At 38.8% G+C, this 10,732-nt stretch overlaps 1 pseudogene; it reads left to right on the forward strand.

Moving 5' to 3' along the window:
• Positions 1 to 474: 474 nt before the first annotated feature.
• On the forward strand, positions 475 to 10,170 carry LOC110136480 (ribosomal RNA processing protein 36 homolog; annotated as a pseudogene).
• Positions 10,171 to 10,732: the final 562 nt, after the last annotated feature.

The following is a 10,732-nucleotide window of genomic DNA, read 5'->3' on the forward strand; positions in this document are numbered from 1 at the left end:
TGATGGTAGCAGCTGTGTTCCAATAAAGCTTTGTTTACAAAAATATGCAGAAGACTGGATTCAGCACACAGGCCATAGTTTGTCAGCCTCTGCATTGAAAAATTCTGTATTTTCTTCCCAACTCAATGACTTTATTTGTATTATTTTTCATTTCATTACTGATAAGACATATGCTTATTTCATTTAAAAAAATAATTTGCCAAAAATAAGGCATATGAAAATCTGGCAGACAATTTTTAGAATGTGATTCAGAACCATCATAAACAATGCTCTGCTTATAAACGCATGTATAATATATGAAAATATGCTAAATTGTCAAAAATTATATGGCATTTTTCATTCAAAGCAACTGCACAGTCTCTGCACCTACCCTAATTATTTATGAAATGAATATCAAAAGGAATATCAGTGTTCTCGCCTTTATTTATGTATTCCAAATGACAACAGTAAAACGCAGCTGTCGCTGGGGTGGAGATGGCAATGAAAGCTCAAGCAGAACTGAAACAGCCCATTACCTGTGAAATCGTGTCCATACAGGCGTCTCAGAAGACTGGTTTCAGCAACACCAACGGACGGTGAGCTACGTCGTTGCAGTATAGCCCAGGTTCATAAAGCTTTTATAATGCAGATGGAGAAAAACATGAAATAAGGCTGCAGACGGCATATACAGAAATTGCATTTACCTACAAGTTGTTATCATCTATAAGAAAGGAATTTGAGATTGGTTTCTAGGACTGAAATGTAAATGGCTACTAAAGATTTGCACAGTTTCAAACAGGTTAAACCAACATAACCATGATGTGAAAGAGCCACTTTGGGTCTTATCTTGACAATAACTAGTTGTTTGCAACTTCTGAAAACTGAACGATAAAGCACAATGAGGTCATATTCATCTGTTTTCTTTCTGTAAGGACTGGAACAAAAATTACTCCGTTATTATTAAGCAGGTCTGACAGCAATTTGATATAAGGATTTTGTGAGATGAGTGGCAACTGAACTGCCTTAGTAGAAACAAACTTAAAACAATGTATACCCAAACATGGATTATGACAACTGAAGTACTTCTTATGACAGATTTCTGGGTTTGACCCATATCTGGGTCTGACTCTCTAGAAAATGTTGGCTGTCATAATTGGAGAATTGTAACTTTAAAGAGATGATGTGCAAAGAAACTCAGTCAAAAGTCTGTTACTAACTACCTGAGAGAAGTTGGACAAGTCATTTAATCTTCTAGGTACCTTAAAACTCTGAGATCTTATGAGATCTTAATCCTACAATTCTACAGGAAATAAATAGACCTGTATTTATAATAGGGATGAGTAAGACCTATGAGTGGCTGGTGGGAAAACTGAAAAGGAATGAAAGCTAACTTGTTTTAGGCCATGATTTGTATTTTTACTTTCTCAACTGAAGAGGATAACAAACCATTTCATGTCCCCTTTCTCTTAAAATATGAGTATATGTAAGTTTAATCTTACAAAGTATGTAGGTTAGCACTTACAGATGTACAACACAGACAGCTAAACTACATTGTATCCCAATCACAGCACAGTGTCATTCTAGAAAATACCAATAAAAAACAAGAATAATTTAAAAGTAATTAAGGTATTTATTGGTCTCTGAAAAAAGTAACACATGGTAAAACTTCATGAAATTCCTAGTCTTCTACCTATATCCAAGGATACTCAAACTGTCATGGACACCTTTTTCCTGCTGTGTTTCTCCTAGCCAATAACTTGGATTCTTTATTCAAGACATAAAAGAATACTTCTTCCTTAAAAGAAGGGGATGTAGCAATCACTAATAATTTAATATCTTTCATTTTACATGAGATTATCAGATTTGAATTCTTAAAATGGATGACTGTTGTACTCAAACCATTATTTCTCTACTTATTAGACTGAGACATTATCCACTTATTATCCACTAAATATAAAAAGTGTGTAGATTGGAATTCCAAACTTCCTTCTCACAATCTTTTGAATTTATTATTTCCACATTTTCAATGTTTATAAATTTGTATTCAGTTCTTTAACCATACTTCTCACTTTTACTTGGCATTGGTTTTGATTTAAATAGGCTCAATCCATTTATTAATAACTCATCATAATTGTACCAGTCCATTTATTTATAACTCATCATAGTTCCTAAACTCTTTGAATCATCTCTGTATTTCATTATCAACCATGTCAGGTATGTTCTTTTAATCAGTTGGAATATAGATCTGCCTTGAAATTTACAGTCCCAGTGCCATGAAACAATGGAAGAAAGGGAAACCTAGAGTCAGTTTTTTGAAGCATGAAAAGTACCTGAAGGGAGTCAAGGGCAGATAATAAGTATCTACCCAAGCAGGAAGTTCCCTTCCTCTCTACCCTTGCGACCGCTATCAATGTAGCAGTGGAGGTGGACAAGAGGCTGGAGAAGGTTCACAAGTGATGTAACTTAATGGTTATAGAGAAAATCAAAATATATTAAGACAGAAAGAAAATGACACAACAAAAATGAAGATACGTGAGAATGGCATTGGATTACTTAAGAACAATATTGGATGCTAAAAAGCAGTGAAGCCAAGCATCCACCATTGGGAGGAAAAATGATTTTCAAATCTAGGATGTTCCATCCAGCCAAATCATCAACCAAGCATACTGAGAAAATAAAACATTTTCATATACACAAGGAGTGTTTAGCAATGGCCAAATGCCCCAGTAATAAAACAAAAGAGTATCAGGCAGACTCTTGAATGCTGACATTTTGCCTCCTCCCAATCCAATGAAACAAAAAGCAGCAAACATCCAATTAGTTGTATTTATGATCATAAGATTTGCCCATTCTGTGCAGGCTGCATTGGCCACAGAACTTTGAGCACAATTTAAGCCATAAACAGTTTCTCTTTTATACCTCCTCTCATGCATTTTTGCAATTTTGTCTACCAGTATAGTACAAATCAAAGTAAAAATAATTTGAGCCAAATGCAAGTAATCTTTGTCTCCAATCTTGAACCTAGATGAGGTCTATATAGCAGCTTAATTCAAAAAGTTTCCAGTATTTACCTCCTTTTCTGGAAATCTAGAGAATATGCTCCAATCAAAGGAAGGAGTAAACCAAGAAATAGGAAGAAATAAAACTCAAGAAATAAGATATCTAGCAGAGAGTAGAAACTGTGGAAAATACCAGGATGATAATGAGTGTTATTTCTACACAGTAATTTTTCCAGATCAGGTATGAAAAGAGATTCCCAAGAAAATGAAATGGAAGAAATTGTTTAATAAGTTGGAGAGTTTAGAAATATTATCATTGGTATTTGTTAGATTAAATTGGAAAATCCTGGGAAAAAAATGATCATGGGTATATAAAAAACTGAGTAAATGGGAAAATGAGTCAGTTACTAACCAGACAAAAAACAACGATGTGATGGGATAAGCAGAAGGGATAAGCTTGAACACCACAAAAGTTATAACCCTTCAACATCATAGTAGTAAATAGACATGCCTAAAATTGGTGTTTTCTAAAACTGCATTAACATATGAAAGAGATATTTAAATAATAAATGTTATTGGTAAAGAGTTGGGAAATACTGCCTCTGGAGTTTGAATATGCAGAAGTGGAAAGGCAGTAGAACAGATCACTGCTTTTTTCTACATAGACACTTTAAAACAATAGTTTATTAATGTCCACAATATAATTTTGATTTTTAAAAAGCTCAAATTTAAAAGGATACATTTAATATGATGTCTGCAAAAGCGTATCTTCTTAAATCACAAAGCGCATCATCTTAGCCTAAAGTCCTCTAGAAAACAGAGCCTACAGCAAAGCTGGGAGAGAAATGCTTTATTTGAAGACATGTAAGCAAACACAGGAGGTGACTGTGGGGGGAAAAAGGAGTGAGGGAACAAGAGATGTGAACCAATGGGATATAATACAGTACCATACTAACTACCATTTCACATGAGCCACAGAGATGTGAAAAAAGGTCAATCACCATCAGGAGAAAGTGCAATATCTTCCAAAGGGCCACAGGAGGCATTTCATAGTAAAGCCTTTCATTAGCTCCCCTGCCTCCTGTTTCACTCCCTGTGGCTCATTCCTGCCACCCCCCATCACACTTTGAATAGACTGTTTGCATTTAAGTCAGTGTTCCATGCTCTGCTTTTTCTAGGGCTAAGACAGTTCCCCAGAACTTCTGGAATTCTTGCAAATTCTAGGCCTTGGAAACAAGTGCATGATTGAATACGAAGACTGAAGATTATCTTCTTCCAGAGAGATTTAGAGACATGCCAAGATAGAGAAAAGAAAGGTCTTTCCTTCCGGACATTTTTGCTTACCTTTCAGGATACTAAATCTTGTAATGCCTTTCTCAGCTACACCAGAGGAGACCTTCTTACTCTCCAGGGTAATGAATAATCTCTCTCCAGAATGGAAGCTAAGAACATCACCAACAGCCCCAGTTAAAGCTCAGAGTCTCCTTAGATTGAGATTCTTCTCCTGTGGTACAACCCACTGCAAATGGAAATAAGTGTCAGGCTCATCTTCTCACCCTCTGGTAACATGAACATGAGAAGCTGGTGTAAGTCATTTCTCTGGCTGCTATGTTTTGCTGAGGGCAAAAAGAATTCTCTCTCTCTGTCTGACCCAGAGAACTTCTCTTCTATGTTACTCTGTGTGTGTGTGTGTCCGATTCTGCGACCCCATAGACTGCAGCACACCAGGCCTCCCTGTCCATCACCAACTCCCAGAGTTTACTCAAACTCATGTCCATTGAGTCAGTGATGCCATCCAATCATCTCATCCTCTGTTGTCCACTCCTCCTCCTGCCCTCAATTTTCCCCAGCATCAGGATCTTTTCAAATGAGTCAGCTCTTCACATCAGGTGGCCAAAGTATTGGAGTTTCAGCGTCAGCATCAGTCCTTCCAATGAATATTCAGGACTGATTTCTTTTAGAATGAACTGGTTGGATCTCCTCGCTGTCCAAGAGACTCTCAAGAGTCTTCTCTGACACCACGGTTCAAAAGCATCAATTCTTCAGTCCTCAGATTTCTTTATAGTCCACCTCTCACATCAATACATGACTACTGGGAAAACCGTAGTCTTGACTAGACGGACCTTTGTTGGCAAAGTAATGTCTCTGCTTTTTAATTTGCTGTTTAGGTTGGTCATAACTTTTCTTCCAAGGGGCAAGTGTCTTTTAATTTCATGGCTGCAGTCACCATCTACAGTGATTTTGGAGCCCAAAAATATAAAGTCTGTCACTGTTTCCAGTGTTTCCCCACCTACTTGCCATGAAGTGATGGGACCAGATGCCATGATCTTCATTTTCTGAATGTTGAGCTTTAAGCCAACTTTTTCACTCTCCTTTTTCACTTTCATCAAGAGGCTCTTAATAGTTCTTCTTCACTTTCTGCCATAAGGGTAGTGTCATCTGCATATCTGAGGTTATTGATATTTCTCCCGGCAATCTTGATTCCAGCTTGTGCTTCCTCCAGCCTAGTGTTTCTCATGATGTACTCTGCATATAAGTTAAATGAGCAGGGTGACAATATACAGCCTTGCATTGCTGGGAGAACACCATGAACAGTGTGTGTGTGTAAACTGGCAAATTATCAGACTCTTTCCAGTTTCTGAACTAACAGGTTATTAGAACCCCTCTTACCCTTAAAAGGGCCTGACTTCTATTATTTAATGGAAATATATTAAATTCAAAAATCTTTGCCTCACAAAGAAAACCTGCTTAACTGCATGTTAGCCGCCAGTCTAACTACTGCTGACAGCTGATCTATATATTCACAAGAAGTAGACTTCTCCAACACATTGATTTTGAACAATTTTGTCACTAGGGTGATATAATGGAAAGAGCATGGCCTTTTGAGTTAGATAGTTATCTATTTGAAATATATTCCCAGTATGAAATAGCTATGTCACCTTGAACAGTTTACTTACATTCGCTAAGCCCTACTGTCTGAGCAGGTGAAATGTGTCCCTGAATTAAAGAAAGGATTAAGGAGCAACTGGCAACAAACAACTGTAGAGAAACCGGCAGAGCACCAAACAGTCAGTACTTTAAAAATGCTAATTCCCTTCCCTTTGAAGACTACCACTAGGTGTTTAAAACTAGACTGTACATTCCACATATTCTTTTGTATTTTAAATAAATCATTCATCCAAAAAAGGTTTAAGGGAATTTATTTGCTACCAGTTGGAGAGAACCTCTTAGAGTTATCATTTATAGTCATTTGAGCACTACAGAGTCTAGTCTAGTCTGGCTTGGACATTTTTGTTGTTTTCTTTTACTGACAGAGTAACCAAAATTTAGAGAAATTGAAATTCTTTGGTAAAGAAGAAGGCACAGTAATATGAATAATGTCTCTTCTGCAGTTAGTTACTTATTTAAAAATATAAAAAATCTTTGTGATAGTGTAATCAGAAGGCAGTGTCTACAGAAATAACTTTCTATGTTATTTCATGTACCATGAAATCACCTATCTCCTGCTTTTTGATACTGTACTATTCCCTAGAGAAGGATAAATCAACATTTAAAAGCATATTACATATAAATAGAACATCTGTCAAAAGTTGTGCGTATACATGAATACTATCGATATATATCATTCAGATTTTTCAACTTATTGCATTTTTAAACTCATATATTTTAAATGAGAAGAGTATGTTAATCAACAACTCACACTAGTATTTTCACTTTTACTACATATTACTTTTAATTCCTGTAAAATGTTATTAGCTTCATAGAGAAATTATGAATATAATTTTTTTCACTGTGCCATCGGGAAGATAGGATGAGCAAAACTTTTCAAACAACAAAGCAATTAGCATTATAGCAAGTTCAGCTCTTGAAAATACCTAATTTTTGAATTAAAACTCTGCATCAAAAGTTTCTTTAAAGAAAATATTCTTGATTTTTATTCTATTATTATTTTATAATAATTTTAAAACCTATTGTTATTGCTTTTTCTAAGATTTATTCATTTATTCATTCATTTGTTTTTGGCTATGCTGGATCTTCACTGCTGCACACGGGCTTTCTTTCGTTGTGGTGAGTGGGGACAATTCCCTAGTTCTGGCATGCGGGCTTCTCACTGTGGAGGCTTCTCTTGTGGAGCACAGGCTCCCGGGCACTGGCTCAGTAGCTGTGGCCTATAGGCTTACTTGCACTGTGGCACGTGGGATCTTCCCAGACCAGGTATTGAACCCATGTCCCCTGCACCGCAGGCTGATTCTTAACCACTAGACCACCAAAGAAACCTTATTGTCTTTAATTAACGTGATTTTTAACCTTTTTTTGGCTAAAACTATAACTATCTCATATGAACTCAGAAAGTTCCCAGAGTTGATTTGACATCATTAGAGACTGGAAGAAAAAAAAACAAATGACTTCTTGATTTATTCCCAGAAAACAGTAAATCTTTCTCATCAATCTAAACCTATTAGTGATATAATTATGTATACAATTTTTTCACTTATGTTTATTATCTAGAGGGAAAGTGATACAGTTTATGGGCCATATTGGCTACAGAAACATTTTTCATTAGAAATCAATTGTCTCCACTGTTGGCATATGTGGTTATAGATCAGCAAAACAAGTACCAGCAAACTAGAAGCTACTTGGTAAAGTGTGATCTGTGCCTCAGAATTATATCTTTTTTCTTATGGTTTTTTCATGGGGAATTGAATTCCATGTTAGCTCCAGAAAATGTGTTTGCCATTTTTATAGACCTTTAGGGAAAATTATAAAACACCTTTGTGTGACTTTCTGTAGGAATGGTTCATTATAACCAGAGAGAATGACAGTCTTTTATTCAGTCTAATGATGTTACATTTTATGAGATTTCAAGTCAATGGAATTATCTTTGATGCCAGATGTTACTTATGAAGCAATGGGTGATCTATCTTAATCATAGATTAGTCATCTATGAAAGTATGATGTCTTTCCAATGATGTTCTCTGTAATAAGAACTAAGACAGGGAGAAATAAATGCAATCCATGATAAATAGTCATCCAGGATCTTTCATTAACACATGAAAGAAGGGAGGAGGAACTCTGGCAGGAATCTATATGATGTATAGTAGCTAGTTCTGATTCCTTAACAGAAAGCAGATAAACCACACCTTCTTGATACATGAATTCCTGAATGCTTGAGTATAAATTAAGCAAAACCTTTAATCCTACAACATTACTCCCACAAAATGAAATGCTTCACATATCAGACATCTTTTTGTCTTCTTGAAGATACCAAATTCTCTCACATTCATTGACTCCACTTTAAACATTTTCCAGAGCAAAACATGAAAAGTGCAAAAAAAAAAAAAAAAATGGTAGCAGAAACACATGCAGCTTCCAATTTATAAAGGATTGGTACTGAAGTCTATTTCCACATCGCTGATTTAGAATGCATTAATAGGAGCAAGCTCCCGTGGCGGGGCGGCTGCAGGGTCTCCCAGCAGGGCTCAGGATGGCGGAGAGGACGACGGGGCCTGCAGAAGGACACGTCTCACATGTCATTTGAGGAGCTGTTAGAACTGCAGAGTCAAGTGGGGACTAAAGCCTACAAACAACTGGTAACAGGAAGCAGCACTAAGAAGCAGAGTTCTAGACCACCTGTCCCAAAAGCATGTGTTGCAGATAAGCACAGGCCTCTGGAGATGTCAGCCAAGGTCCGGGTGCCATTTTTGCGGCAGGTTGTCCCCGTCAGTAAGAAGGTGGCCCGGGACCCCCGCTTTGATGATCTGTCAGGGGAGTATAGTCCTGAGGTGTTCGATAAAACATATCAATTCCTAGATGACATCCGAGCCAGAGAGAAAGAGCTGGTGAGAAAGCAGCTGAAGAAGCGCCGTTCAGGGGAGGAGCATGAGAAACTACAGCAGCTGCTTCCGCGAATGGAGCAGCAAGAAATGGCACAGAAGGAGCGAAGGCGGCAGCAGGAGCTACGCCTGGCCTTGAAGCAGGAGCTTCGCCTGGCCTTGAAGCAGGAGCTTCGCCTGGCCTTGAAGCAGGAGCTACGCCTGGCCTTGAAGCAGGAGCTACGCCTGGCCTTGAAGCAGGAGCTTCGCCTGGCCTTGAAGCAGGAGCTACGCCTGGCCTTGAAGCAGGAGCTACGCCTGGCCTTGAAGCAGGAGCTTCGCCTGGCCTTGAAGCAGGAGCTACGCCTGGCCTTGAAGCAGGAGCTACGCCTGGCCTTGAAGCAGGAGCGGCGGGCTCAGGCCCAGCAAGGCCATCGGCCACACTTCCTGAAGAAATCTGAGCAGCGCCAGTTGGTCCTGGCCGAGAAGCTTAAGGAGCTGAAACGAAGCAAGAAGCTAGGGAGCTTCTTGAGTCGCAAGAGGCGCCGAAATGCAGGCAAGGACAGGCGGCATCTCCCTTTGAGCAAAGAGTAGTAAGGAGCGTGCTCAGCTCTGCTGCTGCCGCAGTGAGAAGTGCATCTGTGGGGACACCTTTGTGCTTGGCCTGTTCTGGTTCTTTCCCATTCAAGGGCGAGGGTCACAGCTGCCCTGGAACTCGACTAGCTCAGAGATGACTCTAAGCCTCTTGGACGGCCTGAGGGCTGAAAAGGAGCAGCTGAGCCTTCTGCCACGCCACTCTTCCTCTGCTTGCATCTGGGTCATCGTCATTGTGTCCTTCTCCTATCCTTGCCTTAATGATTCTGATACAGATGGAAAAGGACCTTGAGGCTGGTTGAAGGCCATAGAGTCTGTGAGTGGCTCCCAGGACTGGGACTTCATGCAGGAGCCAGATCATAAACACTTCTGTGTCTCATCTTTTTATCCTGCTGCTTTTGTGGGTGGCCTAGAACTACTGTTTCAGGGGCCACATGTGGGTGGGCAGTAAACCTAAGGGTCCTACAAAGTGGGAAGTCAGATCAAAGCCCCTTCCTCCTTCAGCCGGACAGATGACACCATCATTCAAAGAGGGACCCAATCCCACAGCTCATCTTCTTAGCTTTGGTTTTGGATGCAAGAGGAGGTAGGAGGTGGGGACAGAAAGTGTCCCTGGTGATAGGTAAGTGCAGCTGGCTCTCAGTATTGTTTGGGTGGAGAATTCATACTGCCTGTGGACTGGGGTATTTTCACGCTACAAGTCAGTTTAAAGTGGTCTCTGGTTGGGAGTGCCTCCAGGTACCTGGCAGAAGCAAATGCATTCCTCTCTCTCTCTTTTTAAAATACTTATTTTGGTTGTGTTGGGTCTTAGTTGCTGTTCACAGGGTCTTTGTTTCAGCACGCAGATTCTTAGTTGCAATATGCAGAATCTTGTTTCCTGGCCAGGTCGAACTTGGGAGAATGAGGTCTTAGCCCCTGGATCACCAGGGAATTCCCAAAATGCATTTCTCTCTTGAGGATTGTACTTTAAACCCAGACTTCAAGGAATTCCTTCAGATAAAATTTCAAGGAATATGAGCTTACAGTGAAAACAAGGTACAAAAGGAAAAAAAAAACAACGCATAAGTAAGAGTCATTAGGAATAACAGGCAACAGAATCAGACCAGCAAAGTCTGAGATTTTGGAAATGTAAAATACGAAAATATAAAATGTCTTATTTATGTTTAAAGAAGAGCTATGACTGATGAAAAAAATGTATCAAAAAGGAAAAAATTGGTTTGATTTTAAAATTTTTTTAATGAAAAATTAAAAAAAAATTGAATGCATTAATATGTTTATTCTGCAGATACAGTGATCACATTCCCAAACTAACTAAAAAAAAATCCTAATTCCCAGTAAACTTTTTGC

Source organism: Odocoileus virginianus, chromosome 25 (assembly GCF_023699985.2).
Source record: "Odocoileus virginianus isolate 20LAN1187 ecotype Illinois chromosome 25, Ovbor_1.2, whole genome shotgun sequence".
In the NCBI taxonomy this organism is placed as follows: Eukaryota; Metazoa; Chordata; class Mammalia; order Artiodactyla; family Cervidae; genus Odocoileus; species Odocoileus virginianus.